Consider the following 17,739-nt stretch of genomic DNA (forward strand, 5'->3'; position numbering starts at 1 on the left):
GGGGCCAACTTTATTTGCAGTATGTGTTTATCGATGTGCCTTATAATAGCGTTTTAGATATTTGCAAACGAGGCACTGACTGAATGTCTAAATGTCAATCTATCTTTCCCCTTCTCCCTCGGGGCTTTTGATCCAACGTCACCCCTGTCCCTCCCTCTGTATTTTCCCTTTGAGGGTCGTTGAAAAAAATAAAAATAAAAATCGCCATGCTTTCAAGACTGGGTTTCCAGGTCAGGTTGCAACCTCAGGTGTAATGATTTGATTACAGATTTAAAGGGTCTTTCTCCGCCTCGGCCCGTCAAAACTGGCTGCAGCTGGTATGGCGCTGTCCACCAAAGGCGGTGCTGAAACTATTAAACTGCGAGCACCCAGCACAGCACTGCACTGCACTGCACGGCGCGTCATGGAAATTCAGCCTGGGATTAGGGTACTGCCGTCAACACTGTAAGATACAGACAGACAGGCAGGCAGCTTTGGGTTTTCGAGGTTAACATGAGGTGGAAGAAGGACACAGAGGGAAAATAAGTCACAGTGTGGCGCGAAGAAATACCTTCTCCTCATTTTCATTTGATGGATGCTTGCCAACACAAAGATGGATGATGCCATTTAGTTTAGCACAACTTTTGTTTTGCTATCAAATTCAGGCTTCATTTTAGGTAAGGAAGTCTGTCTCCGAATGTCTGACTCCGACAGGATACTTATCCTCCCCACGTCAACAGTCCTTTGGATTTAGTGCCGGCAGCTATCAGTTGCTGCATCCATGTAGTGACTAAATCAAAAAGAAAGTGCTGCTGTTGTTTTGAAGTCTTGTTAGAAGAAACACTAACAAGACTTTCTTTATCACATCTTTTATTCAACAAACACCTGAAGGACACCTTGTAAAAGGAAAACGTTTTGGTCTAGACTCTCTACTGCTGCTTCTTAGGCAATTGCACTTCCAATCACTGTAGTACAAACATGCCCTATATCTTTGTACTTTTGCAGCTTTTGCAAACACATTTTTCTACTCTTTTTGCCAAACTGTTGCTCCTCTGCCAGCTACACATGCTCTCCTTACCCCTGCATTATCCTATGATTTCTGTCCAGTCCCTAGAAGCCAACTGCCCCTGCCAAAGCCCTCTCAAACCACGGCCCTACTTTGTAGATGCCTACATGAATTGGCCCTTGGAGCCACGTAATTCAAAGCTACGTTGCTTTTTGTTTTTGATCTATTCCGACTGAGGGAGTGTGTGTGATGGTACTGTTTTTATCCGCATGCTCTCGTATACATGAGAGGTTTGTTCCTCAGGGACTTTCGCAGCTCTCGGTTACAGTGAAGACAGAAAGAATGAAGCATGGATCTGCCAGTCTATGTACTCATCATAGAGTATGGGCCTATTCAGGATCTATGCCCTCTTCTATGAAAAACAACAGGCACACACACACAGACACACACACACACACACACACACACACACGTACGCACACACGCACGCACGCACACACACACACACACACACACACATTTCCCCTCTGCTTCAATGGTCGGTGTGGAGTGTGCTTTGTACTATATCCGTGCGTAATGTCTTGAGATAGAGAGAAACAATTTTAAAACATGTGTCAGGGAGTGCACGTGAATACAACATGCAGCGTTTGTTCTTGTGTCTGTATGTGTCTGTTCTTCCAGATTCCTAGAGTTGACATTTTATTTGGGTACTTCTGAAGTGACCTCAACGACCCACCCCCGTTTTTTTTTGTCTGACTCATCCCAGGGGCTGAGTCAACTCAATTAAAGGAGAGGAAACGAGTTATTTAAATAGATAGAGATCTCACCTTGGATTTCTTTATAGAACATCTTTTTTAAAATACTGCTAAAGTGAAACATGAAATGAAGTCTTCCTGATTCCTTTCGAGGCATGCTGCTAGCCTAGAGCTCCTGTTTAAGTGCTAATCATACAGAAACTCATGGACACCTTTCAGATATGAAGTTACAATATTCTATCTCCTTACCACAACTTAGTGACCTCAAAGTTATATCATTTAATCATTCAATGTTGTGTTTCCCTTTTTTTATTTAAAATGTGAAGTTTGTAAGACAATGTATTTTCAAAATGTATAATATGTTTTGTAGTCATATGTTGTCATGCCTAGGAACAGGACTTTAGCCACAGTTGTATTTCTTCATGAATCTCTGGGTTTTAAGGAACCTTTTAGGGGAGTTTACATTCTACATAATCATTAGAGATTTTAATGGCTGATTTTCTATACTCTGTATACATGACTGCAGCAGTTTTCTTCTCACATTTCAACCCTTCACTATCTAGTGATTTGCTGCTTTCTGCTAAGCTGTCCAGGAATCTTTTTGCCAGTTCATCGTAACCCTGAGGGGTCCACTCCACAGTGCATGTTTGTGCGTGCATGTAAGTGTGTGGCTGTTTACAGTGTACTGATGTTGATCTGTCCCAATGGCCAGCATTATCAGTTTGTTTGGTTTCCCACTGCTCTGTCTCAAATTTCCTCCTGCAACCACTGAAGGCACCTCAGCAGATCATATCAGCACAACTGCCTCCCCAGTTTTCTGTCTTGAGAAAAACAACAGCGCACTCATGATGACCACACCCGCACACCTACACATACCTACAGTATATGAACACCCAAGGACACTTGCACGGTGATGGAAACATTGCCTTTTTCTGCCTTTTCTCAGACACTTTACCGCCTGGGAATACACTTCCCTCACATAAGAAAAAGGAAAACCAATTTTACGCAGGAAATTACCTCCATACAATCTTGTGGTAAAAGCTTTAGTTAATGTCTTATACACTTAAGCGATGCCAGGTAATGCATTTTCTGTGTCCTGGAGTGCCACTGAGAGCGAGCGGCAGCAGTAATGAGTGTATCTTGAACAATCGGGTATAGCAAAAAAACAATGGCCCAAGCACTTGAGTTTACTCCATACTGATTGAAAAAAGGAGCTTCTCCGTTGTTTGTTAACAATGTTCCTATAATGTCAGAGGATCAGACAGCACACAGTATGTATGCAGCCGTGTGATTGGGTACATTCAGGTTATACTGGGTGTTTGTGTGCATGTGGGAGGGGCTGGGTGGGACTATTTGCATTGATCATCCACAAGAGGAAAACCGTTGTGTATATTTTAAACACTCTAATTCCCTGAAGTACCTCCCCTCTCCCTTGCTATCTCCTCTGCTCCTGGTGCACTCATTACTGTTGGAAATGATGCAGTCATACTGAGAGGCGGGCAGCGGGTGGGAAAGAGAGAGAGAGAGAGAGAGAGAGAGAGTCAGACAGAATAAGAAAAAGAGAATGAGAAAGAAGAGAGAGAAGGCAAAATCTTGTTGGTATCTGTTTTCCCCAGTTGCTGCCTGTGGCTCTTTCCCCCCTCTGCTCTCTCCTTATACAACGTTAAAATAGTACAGTTAGGATTTGGGCACATATTGCTGTCTTTTATGTGCAGCAGATGAGATTGCATCTAAATGTATTATGATCTGATCCAGAAGTGGATGTGTGTGTGTGTGTGTGTGTGTGTGTGTGTGTGTGTGTGTGTGTGTGTGTGTGTGTGTGTGTATATGTATTTGATACTCACCATGTGACATCATGTGTGACAATATTATGTTGGGATTGCGGGCAGGCAGATAAATATACTTACAAAAATATTGTACAGTTCGAGGCAAATTGTGGCTTATTTTCAAGACAGCATTCAATTTATGAACACAACATGCCTGAGCTATCATTTGACTTTAAAATACCATCAGCTACGAGCGGCTGTGTGTGTGTGTGTGACTGTTTGTGACTGTGTTTGTGTGTGCACATATGTCTGCTGCACACAGACAGATGTGGGCAGTGAAATTAGAATTTATCGCCCTTATTCGTGCGATTGTCCATGTGTGACATTTATTGCTCAGTGTGTTTGTACGTGCATGCCATGTGTGGGGAAATTCCTTCTCACCTGAACACGACGCACGTGTGCTCTCCCATGCGCTTACACAGCTTGTGTTTGTGTGTTTTTCGAGTGTGAGCATATGCGTGCTCACCCCATGCAGTGTATGATCCCCTGTGTGCTCGTACATGCGCCCTGAAAATATAAAATGCCATGAACAGTTGTGTCTGCATATGGGTGAAGCCATCCACATACTGGTCTTGCCCTGCAGATTGATAGGAATGAAATATTCTGTAATCTAAATGTAAATGGAAGTGAGATTTACCGGTGGGTTCTATGTAATTACCAGTACCACAATTTATTAGAGTTGTGTTTGTGTAAGGTGCAGAGCATGAAAGAGAGAATATGAGAGAGAGAGAGAGAGAGAGAGAGAGAGAGAGAGAGAGAGAGAGAGAGAGAGAGAGAGAGAGAGAGAGAGAGACAGAGAGAGAGACAGAGAAGGGTTGAAGGAAAAAAATAAAAGAGAACAAATGAGAGAGTGTGGAAGGGCTATCAGAATGACAGACTAAGAGAAAGGATGATTTATATTTAGTTATGGTTTCACGGTTGAGCAGTGTAAGTGCCGGCTCACTTCATAGGGAGAAGGAAATAGGAAATAAGAAGCCGGTCAAATCTTGTCAGAAGGATCCATTAAGTCAGGACACAGAAGAATGGGGGTGGGGGTGTATGGCCTCAGCTTTGAATATGAATCTGTTCAGCATAAAGCAGAGAGGAGCGGTGAGAGTAAAGAATGGGACCAGGGCCAGACTCGGGCCTGTCGGAGCGGACACCTGGCTGTGGATGTGGGCTTGATGTCTGTGCCGATGGTCAATTAGTCACCCTCTGGTAAAGTGGTCTGAAATGCCTTTGATATATGGAGATTGTATGAGCCGTGCTCTGTCCTGACATGAACCCTGCAGCAGCCTCTGTGGTTAAAGCCAAATGGTAGGCAAGGGGAAAGATATGGATCATTGAGGTGCAACACCACGCTAACACTATTTACAGTAATGAGACTGCAATTCTCACTCACATGTCTGCCGGGAAAGTGTGTGTTTACAAGTCTGTGTATGCTACTCTCTTAGTTTATATGTGTGTGTGTGTGTGTGTGTGTGTGTGTGTGTGTGTGTGTGTGTGTGGGTGTATCTGTATTTGCATGCATTTTCTCATACTCCCTCTACCACATTAGGGGTAGAGATTCTAGTATTCTAGTAGTATAATGCATTGCAATAGGAATTCATTTCACGTATCTCAAAATCCTCTTCCGCTTCTCTTTCCTTTTCTTTTGCCCTCTCTTCCCCATGCAGGCCTCTCCTCTCCCTTGGCTTGCACCCTGGAAGCTAATCAGCATATATTGTGCTGCAGATGAAAGTAACGGCCCTCAGATTTAGCACCAATATTGGAAAACACAACACCCTGCCCACAATGAATGACATCATTCTAAAATGTGTGCGTGGGTAGGCGTCCCTAAGTTCCCTGCATTTTTTCTCTTTTTGTTGTTTTTGTTTGTAAGCGACTGCATCTGTGCCACCAAACCTTTATCAACCTTTATCAACCCCACAATTGTTTGGCATGATGAAGCCTTTTTACGGTAAAAAAAGATATTCACCGGACCAAAAGATATCACTGCGTCTTGGTGCAAGGGAGCATATGAATGTGTTTCTCTTGTTTGTGACCGTAGAAAGTTGTATGAAATTGCACTTAGCTTATCAATGGAATATCATTGGTTCTGTGTAAATAAAATATATTGTGACTGTGCTAAAAAATTGATATGGCAATATATTGTTATATTTATGTATGTGATAGGCCTATCTACAGTATATCACATCGTCAGCTTCAAAAATCAATATTGTGAACGGAGAAAAAAAAAACAACCACACCACACCACAGTGTAAAACAATTACAGGAATACAAGAAAATAAAAAGACAGTAAAAAAATGTATATATAGATACAGAACAGTTCAATGATGGGTTGTTTGGTTCGTCAAAAAACAAACAAAGGGAAACCCATGGTGCCCAGCCAATTCTAGTCAAACATGGGAGCACACTCAAGCGTCATCTCATCCTCTCATCCAGAGTGACTTGGAGAGGAGGGGAAAAGAGAGGATGTGAAGAGAGCTATCTAAGTGTGGCCCAAGCTGATTTGGAGAAGCCCTTATCTGGCCTGGCTCGGTGCCCCTCTCTGCTCTTTGGCTGCCAGCCACACGAGGCAGGGCATAGCAGGGTCAGAGGAAGTGAGGTCATGTGAATCATGGACGCGGTTAAAGATCCATTTGGCAGCAAATGACAAATTCACCACTGAAGGTCAGACATGCATCACCTTACACAGAGAGATAGGCACGCAGCGGGGGCAGAAAGAGGCAGGAGCCGGATGGGGGGGGGGACAAAGGGGAAAGAGAGATCTCCCATCGTTCACTCCAATACATTGTTCTTTCTAAATAGACAGTGAATTGCATTCGACGCAGAGAGCAGGATATAGGGCCCGCCTTTTGCTCGCCGTGACGTACAGCCCGCCGAGGGAGCTTTATAGTGTTGTTCTTTGCGCTCCAAAGCGGAGATACCCCGTGCAGATAAACAGCAGCTGTTCTGCTATTCATTCCGCCCCTCTCTCTTCCATCCAACTGCACACACGCAAACAGACAAACACCTTTTAATCTCAACAAAGGAGTCACACATTATTCCCAGAGAATTAAGCCCAAGCAAAGCATCCATGGCTGCAGCTCTTATGTGTGTCATCCTGGTGGTGAAAGCCTTTTGGAGCCAGAGGACCAGTATACAGTGACCCGACTCGGGGCTGCCTTAATCTAATCAGTCTCTTCAACTTCCCTAATAGGCTGCTTTCCCAACAGACTGCTCCACTGGGGGCTGCTTTTATCTGCTGCTTTATAGCTGTTTACTGTTTAGGGGTCAGGGAGTTGCCACACTTTTCTGTACAAGAAACCAAAGCTACATCACAGCACATTACATCCAGGCTCACTGTGATTAATGTTCTGGGGTTTCCACTTTAGTGTTGATTCCATGCAAGTGTGTGTGCAAGTGTGTGTGTGCATGCCAGAGTGCAAGCGTGTGTGTTTTAATGTGCTCAGCTGAGTCTATCAGGTAGACCTTTAATCTAATCTGGTAGCCAAGCCGGCCATGGTGACCTGTAATGATTCAGAGCTGACCTCAGCTCTCTAACTCAATACACTCCTTCCCACTCAGCCACAGCATTCATATGTGTGTGTGTGTGTGTGTGTGTGTGTGTGTGTGTGTGTGTGTGTGTGTGTGTGTGTGTCTGTGTGTATGCAAAAATTGCATGTGCAGGGGAACGCTTGCTTACTTGTCAATACAGGCCTATTGACATAAAGATAGTGAGTATATGCTCAGGCGATCGTCACACACACACACACACACACACACACACACACACACACACACACACACACACACACACACACACACACACACACACACACACACACACACACACACACACACACACAAACACACACACCTCTCTTTTTCTCTCAAAACATGTCTCTGTCTTTCTTTCTTTTTATCTTTGACCTTCTTCAGTTACAGTTTATGGGAGTAATCCATGATCCTATAAACAGGATCTAGCACACAGAGACACAGACACACAGACACACAGACACACAGACACACAGACACACAGACACACACACACACACACACACACACACACACACACACACACACACACACACACACACACACACACACACACACACACACACACACACACACACACACACACACACACACACACACACACACACACACACACACACACACACACACACACACACACACTGAAATACACATGGTTATTGGATTCATAACTGGGAGACTCCCTTCCTCCTGCTTTATGTGCTAGATGAGAGGTGTTGAAATGAAATTCTCCTGCCGAAAAGCTCTGCTCTTACCTGGGATTTAAAAAAATCTCTAGCAGGGCTTTCTCTTTCTCTCTCTCTCTCTCTCTCTCTCTCTCTCTCTCTCTCTCTTAAACACACATACACACACACCGATGCATGCATACCCCTAAGGCGAGCAGAGGCAATACTCTGAAAGAGAGAGAAAGCGAGGGAAAAATAAGTGGAGTGAGCGAATGAGAGTCTGAGAGAAAGAAAGGGATTACAACAGGGTTACACTGGAGATGGTGGCAGGATGACAGGATGGTGAAGTGGAGCTATGAAGGTACACAGAAATACATGGGGAGAGCTGAGTTTCAGACAAAATTGATCTGCCTTAGAGAGGCGGTCATAGGCGGTGATCAGGGGCTTTTAATAGGTATGAACAAAGAGAACAGGGCCGCCGCTCTCTATATGCAGGGTACGCAGAGCGCATGGGGCACCAAGTACCTGCAGGTTAAGAACGTTACTCGGCAACTTTTTTCACACGTTAACCTGTTCTTTCTGTCAGTAAATGCTGTTCGCAAAAGCTCATCACTACAGCATTGATGTGTCTAAAAGTTTACATTACAGTAAATGTGCCAAAAAGCAGTCGAATAGATCTTGCAATGGCAAAAAAATGCTGCTTGAGCATCTTGGTGTCTCTGCCCACCAAATACTTCTGTCAGCCCACCTAGCAACCCCTTAGTAGGGATGGGCGTGAGTAATCGATCAATTGGTAAAAAAGCTAACTTGAGTTTTTTGTGTGTGAACAGGTACATTTGAAATATCACGCCATATTCCGTTTAGCAGCTGTACCGGCTTTCAGTTGTAACATACACACCCTATATGTCAGCATATGGAGACTCCCCATTTTTTTTTAAATGGTGAAGGAAAAGGTGACGATCACAGTGATTAAAAGAAACAAACATGGAATGCCTACAGCTTAATGTCAGTGGAACTTTTGTCAATACAAAAAAGTCACACTACCATAAAAAGCTCCTTGGACTGCAGAAGCCCAAACACAAAAGAGACAGAGACTTTAATGAAACATCTAAAAGTAAAAGCTCACCTGAAAAAAATACTTCAATAGAATATAACAGCGCTATTGAGAGTCATAACAACCCAGTGGTTTAATACCCTAAACGGGGTTTCAAAAATGTTTTATACCCTAGAACATTATTTTCACACTTCTATCCAAGGGTAACATGCACACAGGCAAAGTCTCTGCTTGAAAGTGAGAGAAAAGGCAAATTATAGTAGTCATGATTATGGCAGTACGAATAAAAAAAAAACATTATACTAACATTATTACTAAAATACAGTGAACCAGCCTGAAACAAATATGGCTCCCATGATTGCACCCACAACATATCCTGTGTCTTTAAGTCCTATTTTCTGTGTTGTTTCACAAAAGTCATTACGTCTGAAAAATGTTTTTTTTTTGACAGAATGGATTATGGTGGAGAAGGAGCTGAATGATTTCATGAAGTCCCATGTCTTAATAATGTCAGAGTGTGGAGAACGAGGATGAGGTCACAGTGGCCCTCTTGCTCTCCCGTGCTATCGCTCTATCTTTTAATTATCCACCACTCCTGTATGGAAAAGCAGAGATAGCAGGGGCGGAAGTGCATGATTGAATTCCTTCATTCTCTCTCTCTCTCTCTCTCTCTCTCTTTCTCTCTCTCTCTCTCTCTCTCTCTCTCTCTCTCTCTCTCTCTCTTTCTCTCTATCTCATGCACATGCACATAATCTGTATTTCTTACCCTTGCCTTATATCGCTACGGATGATTTCATCTTTCTTTAAGAGAGAAGGGGGTCTCTTAAACTCTTGTCTCCCCACCACTTTCCCCTATACCCACCCTTTTGCATACTATATACCTGCTGTGGGACAGAGGGAGAACATAGCATGACCTTAAAGTTTTAATTTTTTTCCCAAGGGAAGGTACTGTATTAGTCGGTTGTGAGAATAAAGGAAAATGGCCGCATGGGAGAAACACCAGAGGAATCATAAAAAGAATGTTGAAAGCAACTTTGAAATACAATCTATAGACAACCAAATGTCTTTTGCAAGGATACATTGAGGGAAAGCTTTATGAAATGTGTCAAGAGAGCATGAATCATTCTCAATGGCTTAGTATTTACCTTGACCCATGAGCCACTGCAGCTTATTCACTGAGCCCCTGTAGAGCTGGCCTATACTGTATGTTGAAGCAAATCAAGGACCACACCAGAGTTTTTTATTTTATTCTTTTATTACAAATCACGTGTCCTTTTCATCCCTGCTAACCATTTTGCAAACCAAGCCACTGTGTTTTCATTTTTTTGCATGTATTTTTCCTACAATTTTAGGAAGGATGTTCTCTTTTTCCTTTTTTTGTAATAAAACACTCAATAGGCAGACACGTGCAACTTTTTATTTGAATTTTTTTATCAAAGTCACTTTTTCAGTGCTGATTATTGCAATTTATGGGCACTTACATTTGGAAAAATCTGCAATTCATATCCACAACGAGAACGTCTAAAAGCCTGAGTTGTGCTGTTGAAGGCCCTATGACTGGAACATTCACCTTTTATCATATTTTGTCACATTTTTTCTGGTGTAATAAACTGATTATCTCTGCATACAAATAGCCTCTACTACATCATTCTCGATGTGCCAGCATTTTCCACAGTGAGATGGGAACGTAATGCACGTTTAATGCTGTGATGCATTACACAACTCTAGCAATTTTCAAAACATTAAACACTACCTACATCATTGGGTAAATTCTATTTTCTTTGAATTGCAAACCTTTTCCAGTCCTCCTTGCACCCCATCAGCTTCTGCATTTGAGAAACTTTAACTTTCACATCTCATCATTATTCATTATATTCCTTTCACATATTAATGTTGGCCAAATGTGCAGGTAACAAATCATAGAGGGAAATCTTTCTTGATCTTTCAAGTCTAATTTTTTTAACAGATTCTCTCCCTCTCATCCCTGCAGGCATTTAATCTTCATCCTCCCACATATCTTACAGAAGTAAGTTTTCAGAGAGATATAGTGGTATAGTGGTATAGATATGTTCATTTCGTTAAAATGATTTCTCTACTAAGTCCTAAGGTCTGAAAACACTTGAATCTCTGACGTAAAATTAGTTTTATGTTAGAACCTTGTACATCTTTGACACTGTGAAAGTTGTTTAAAATCCTTTCCTGTAAGATAGACCTATTGTATCAGCCCTACTGGGCCTGTTTCTTCTTTTGCACTTTACTTTTCTATTCCAATGTCAAGCTTTTTATTTAAATGTTTAAATAATAAAACTCAATTCAAACTGTAATACATTGTAACCTTATATATGGAGGACTTTATTATCAGAAGAAAAAGCTGTGATATGTTTTGCTCCAGCGTACCCCGACAATAGGCTTTTCAAAAACTCCACAAGGAATTATGTTTGTTGATGCGTGAGTATATCGGTTTGCATGACATTTTCTCACTGTGTGTGTTGGAGAAAATGTGTGATTGTGTTCACATATGTGCTTGCTTATTTACTGTTATCTCTAATCTATAATTAATCATTGTGACTGTCCTAGAATCTGGGCTTTTTGTCTTGCAAATGTGAATACTTGCTCTACAACTCTCTCCCTCTCCCTCTCTCTCTCTCTCTTTCTCTCTCTATCTCTCCCTCTCTCTTTCTCTCTGTCTGTCTGTCTGTCTCTCCTCTCCTTTCCCTCCCAAGGGGAGTGCCTATTTTAAGAACCTGATGTTCTCTGACAGCTTTCGCACATTACTCCATGGCATTAACACTGACAGAGCTACACACACACACACACACACACACACACACACACACACACACACACACACACACACACACACACACACACACACACACACACACACACACACACACACACACACACACACACACACACACACACACACACACACACACACACACACACACACACACACACACACACACACACACACACACACACACACACACACACACACACACACACACACAATATAGCATTATAAGGGATAGCATGCACATGTACATAAAAAGAACACTGAGTGTCTCTTACATTAACATTTACAGACAGTGCTCAGGTCATCGTGACATGTCAGCTGCACTCGGATAAATTGGCCTCAGGACACAAAGGAACACAACACAATACAAAACGATCTTCCAGGAGGCAGAGTGCATTACCACGCACTATACAATACATAACAATATGATGCCGGTGAATGCAGTGCAAACTCTATAGCTCATCATTCATTTAGTATTGGGTGCAGTCAGGCTGTCTCTGTTAGGGGCCTGTCAGCCATGATGAGATGATATCATGTCATTGCTTCTGTCATAACTTGTCAAGTAAGATTATGGCCAGCTTTGGACATGACATAGAGAGGGAAAATCACACCCTGTGGCTATTTGACAATGTGTGTGTGTACATGTGTGTATGTAGTGTGTGAAAAAACAAAATAACTGATAGTTTCCTGGCACAAGCAAAACACATACACACACACACAAACACACAAACACACACACACACACACACACACACACACACACACACACACACACACACACACACACACACACACACACACACACACACACACACACACACACACACACACACACACACACACACACACACACACACAATACTGAGGAGTAAGAATGACACTTAAATGTCAATCTATAGCTCAGGCAGTCAGGGACTAATTATGCTCTTCTGCTGACACAAAGAAGTTCCATTGGCTCTTTCTGTGAATCTCCACGGCTACCTGACAGGATACGTGACCTGGACAAAGCCAGAGGGATTAGTGTCCTCGAACTCACACGCACGTACACAAGCACACATACAAACTAGCACATCGTCGAAGCCACTCATGGAGAGCCATGGAGAAACTCACACACGTATGCTTTTGTTTAACAGATAAAGTTTGTTCAAATAAAATGAAAAAAACGCCAAAAATCATTCATAAAAAGAAAAGCATATGAGGTTAAATAATATAATATTATACAAAATAAATAAATAAATATCTGGGAATTTTTCAAATGTATTTAGTCATGTTTCGTGATTTCAGTCCCGAACTGGACTGTGTGTGTTTGTGCCTGTGTCTATACGTGCACACCACAATTGTGTTGCTTTGCATGTGAAGGTTATCAGCAAGGGTATTCAGAGTAATCATACATTTTCTCCTCTGCAAGCCAATCAAAAAAGGCTGTGCCTGACCCTTGACAGGTCAGAAGTCACTGCTCTCAGCATGGTCACTCAGCAATTAACCCAGGCATACTGTACAAACGCTTTCTCTTCATTACTCTATGTCTGTCTCTCTCTTGCACATACCCATTCATGAAGTCATGCATAAACTGCATCTGATGCATATTTGAACTGCCTGTCTCACTCTCCACTTTTGTCCCATCACTGCCCTTCTAAATGGGGTCAATTGTATTAGATGGAATATTTTAGCACAGTCATTTGCAAATTTTACTGGTAAATGGACTGCATTTATATAGCGTTTTTATCCAATGTATCTGGGTCAAAGAGCTTAACAATTGTTACCTCTCATTCACATATGCTGGCCAACCATCCGGAGCAATTTGGGATACTGCGTCCCGCCTGGGGCATGAGGTGAGAATCGAACAGTCAACCCCGAGATCTGTGGACACCAGCTCTACCTTCTGAACCACAGCTGCCTTTAGAAAATAATCTAATCTAAACTAGCATTTACAGCAAGTTTCATGCTCTCTCTGTCTAGCTCTCTCAAACACACACACACACACACACACACACACACACACACACACACACACACACACACACACACACACACACACACACACACACACACACACCATGAATCACCCAGTGTGTGATTTTCACCTGTTCTTGCCGACACCTGCCATTTCAGTTTTGCATGCGCTGCATTTTTCAGCCAGCTTGCAAGCAAGGGCGCTGCCTGATGACACACATACCCTCACACACATCTACACACAAAATTCATCCTTGAGTTATCTAATAAATAATTGCCAAAAGCTGCAGACTGAGGAAAATATAATTTATTTCTCTCCCTATAGCAAAATCAGTCAACATGGAGTATCACAACAAAACATGTCTGCAGTAGCGTGCATAACACTGTTATCCCAGCAAACAACAACACACATAAAATACTGTATCCAGTACAGGTTAAAAATGAAACAATAAAGAAAACTGAAAATACAGTAGGCCTATAGAAAATACTAGACATTATCTCTTCTCCTAGCTGGATCTGGCTGGATCTAGCTGGATCTGGCCAAATAATCCAGGCGATGTCCTCGTTGGCAAAACAACATTGGAAGAACCTTCTTGAATGTCTTATCAACCCTTGCACAGCGGCGTGGGGTCCACAAGTGTTGCAAGAATTTCATTAGATAAATTTGGTCCTCTTCTTCGTCCACGTTCTCCGCCTGCTTCAGGTGTTCCTCTACCTCTGGCTGGGCCTCTCCCTCTGCCTCTACCTCTACCTCCTTCTTCTCCTCTGTGGATTCCCCCTCTCACCCTCACTCTCACTCTTCCTCTGACTCTGATTAATAAACACATTCAATAATACACATTATGCACTAATAGATAAATTAAATTACCATCAAAGACACATTTTTCATTCAAACATATTTAGGTGAAATGCTTCAAGATGAACAAAATCACACTCTAGTCAACCCCCCTACACACATGCAGACAGAGATAGAGAGAGTAAAACACAGAGGTGTTCTTTTGTGGCAGCTTGGCAGTATGTGAATATTACATTTTACACACAATCACAATTTTTTATTTATTCATATATCTGCTAAACGTCTGTTTCTTATCGCTGCTAGCAAACCATCTGCAATTTGGAAACACAATGTTAAACGGAAGCGCAGGAAATGTTCAGCCCCAGAGAACATAATAGAATCACATACAATGGTAAACAAAAGTAGGGTTTTTACAGACCTAACAGATTAGTACACTGTAGAAGACAATGCATTCTTCTCTTTGTCCATTAAAAGCCTACATGAGACAGCAGAGTGCATGAGAAAGTAGTGTGTGCCTTATCAGTGCGGACAGAGTGAACACTTGTATTTTTTGAGACGTGACAAATGCCGGATTGTTCTGAATAACTGAGAATGTACCTCTTTTTTCCTTTTTTTTATTCGTTGTCATGCAATTACAGACACATTTAAACAAAGCTCTTACATTAACATCACAATGGCCTGAATTCAAAACAAATCCCTGGAAATCATGTTCACTCTGAATTACGATGTCCACTGGCAACACAGAGATAGACAGTTGGCCAGACACACAGATAAACAGACAGGCAGAGATATAGCCAACGATAGACACACATGCACTGTCGGTAAATAGAAGAAAAAAACTCATATTCATATTCAAGATGTTTTTATTTTATTAATTCTGTTCCATGTGGTGTACTCTGTCAGTGTGGTTTTGTATTCAAAGTTGGATGGCACCAAATAACCACAGCACGAGCAAAAAAACCATGCAGGTTGCCACCATCTTTTTTATTTTTTTATAATTCTTTTTATTTTGGTTTAATTCCATCTTTCAAGCTAATGTTTTTTGTTTGTCTTTTTGTCTTTTTGGAAATCACCAACAAGTATAGTTTTATGGGTTTAAAGGGAGAGATATCTCTTCTGATAATATCAACACTAAACTGACCGCAAGTAAACAGTTTGATCTGATGTCTACATTTTAATATATCCATATTGCTTAATGATTTGCCATCATTACAATAACAATCACTGGATTCAGTTTTACAAAACATTTCTGATACCACCTTCTAATAAAACATATTTTAATAATTAATACACTCTAATGAGCATTATTAATTGTTAATGAGTATTTTAAAGTGTTCTGTTTTTATCCTTAAGAATTTTTCTACTGGATGATTTAGTGGTTCCCACAGGAAGTGCAGTTAAATACTGTCTGCAGCAAACACTCCTTGGGAAACAATCTTGTCAGGAATAAAACAGAAGTGCAACTGGTGTGTATGTTTACAGCTCAGCCAAACTAATTCATGTTTTGTTATTAAAGCCTTCAGTCAGTAATAATTACAAGTGCCATCTGATTTCATGCTGCACACAGCACGAGCAGTTTTCTGCAAAAGCAGAAGGCGTGTAGCCTGTCATCTGCAGCTCTACATCAAACAGCTCACAGTGGCTGCTCCTTCTTCTTTCATTACTTCCTGCTATAATAGCAGACTGATCCTTTGTCAAAAAATAACGAGAATGACCGTGATGGTATTTTGCAGATGCATATTTGATGAGTGCCTGTGGTCAGCCCTAAACGGAGTGACAAATACATTGTTTTTTCCTGGCTGCTACACAATGAAAGCCATGTTGTGTTTTCCACATTGAATACAAATGTGAACCAGCAGCAGAAAGATGGTGTTTGCATTAGCATTATCTTACCACAGCTCTAAAGAGGTTTATAATATGGGTACACTAATAAACGGCTAGTGCAGGCTTACTTAAAGGCCTACTTCACCGGTTTGAATATGAAGGTGTATTGAATTCTGAGATCCTATGTAGTATAAATGTGCAAAAAAAATTAAAATCGGTTCATCCTAGCCTGAGAAAAAGCAGAAAGAGTGTTTTTTAACCCTATATTTCTCTTTCTCGTGACATCACAGAAAGAGAAATGTAGGGTTAAAAAAAACTTACTTTGTAAATATTACTGTGATGTCACAGTAAAAGACATCACAGTAATATTTACAAAGTAAGTTTTTTTTTAACCCTATATTTCTCTTTCTGTGATGTCACGAGAAAGAGAAATATAGGGTTAAAAAAAACACTCTTTCTGCCTTTTCTCAGGCTAGGATGAACCGATTTCAACTTTTTTCGCACATTTATACTACATAGGATCTCAGAATTCAATACACCTTCATATTCAAACCGGTGAAGTAGGCCTTTAATGCTATTAGGGTTAGTTAAGGTATAGTCAATGCTTATGAAACATTAACTAAGCATTAATGCTTAGTTAATAACCAACATGTATTATTAACTATGCTTAGTTAACTAATGCTTACTTAAGCATTAACCAGGCATTAACTAACCACTTATTTAGCATTCAATAAGCCATACATAAACGTTAATTAATGTACCTTTTTTGTAAAGGGCTTCCATTAAAGAGAGTAAGAAGTCAATTTAAATCCAGCGTGGAAATGGCTGACACTATCACTAACCTTGATAACATACTAAATGCAAATACATTGAGTAGGCATTGCTGAAAATATGCAGACCATAAATAGTCAATGATTTTTTTTTTTTATTTAATGAATTACATAAGGATTATAAATAAACCGATAAACATGCTAGACAGAGGAACAAGCAGATCGACAACTAGGCTAAAATCAGACAAGGACTCAATTAAACTAGTTGCCATGCTACTGATCTAGCGTGCCTGCTGCAGGCTTGTCATTATTTTTCACCAATCATGGGTCTATGTCAAATAGCCTCATTTGGGCATTGTATCCCAGGAGGCTGTTTGAAGGAAGATCTGAGGAAATGGCATCCACCCTTGCATATGACAAATTTCCCCCTTTGTTAACTATTCATTTTCTGTAAAAATCTACATGGAAAACAACATTTACCTAATCACCAATAATCACCAAACTGCTTGTTGAATTTGTGGAAATGCATGCTGCCTAGCCCACTCTCTTCTTCCCACTCCCTTTCCCACTGTAAGATTACAGGGCAGGGAAATTGCACCTCTGATGAGTACGAGGTTTTCAACCTTATAGAATTAGACTTCTGTGTCAGCTTTTTCCTACCTTGTCAGCTCTTTCACTTGACTGGAGGTAAGGCTGGGGAGATGAGGCGAAAAATTCTTTAGGCCTATTTCAGTCTTATAATGGGCTGCCCATTTCCCCGAAGCCACTAAGGAGGAGCCGCGTGGATGCATG

The sequence above is a fragment of the Ammodytes marinus genome (genome assembly GCF_949987685.1).
Source record: "Ammodytes marinus genome assembly, chromosome: 13".
NCBI classification, from domain to species: Eukaryota; Metazoa; Chordata; class Actinopteri; order Uranoscopiformes; family Ammodytidae; genus Ammodytes; species Ammodytes marinus.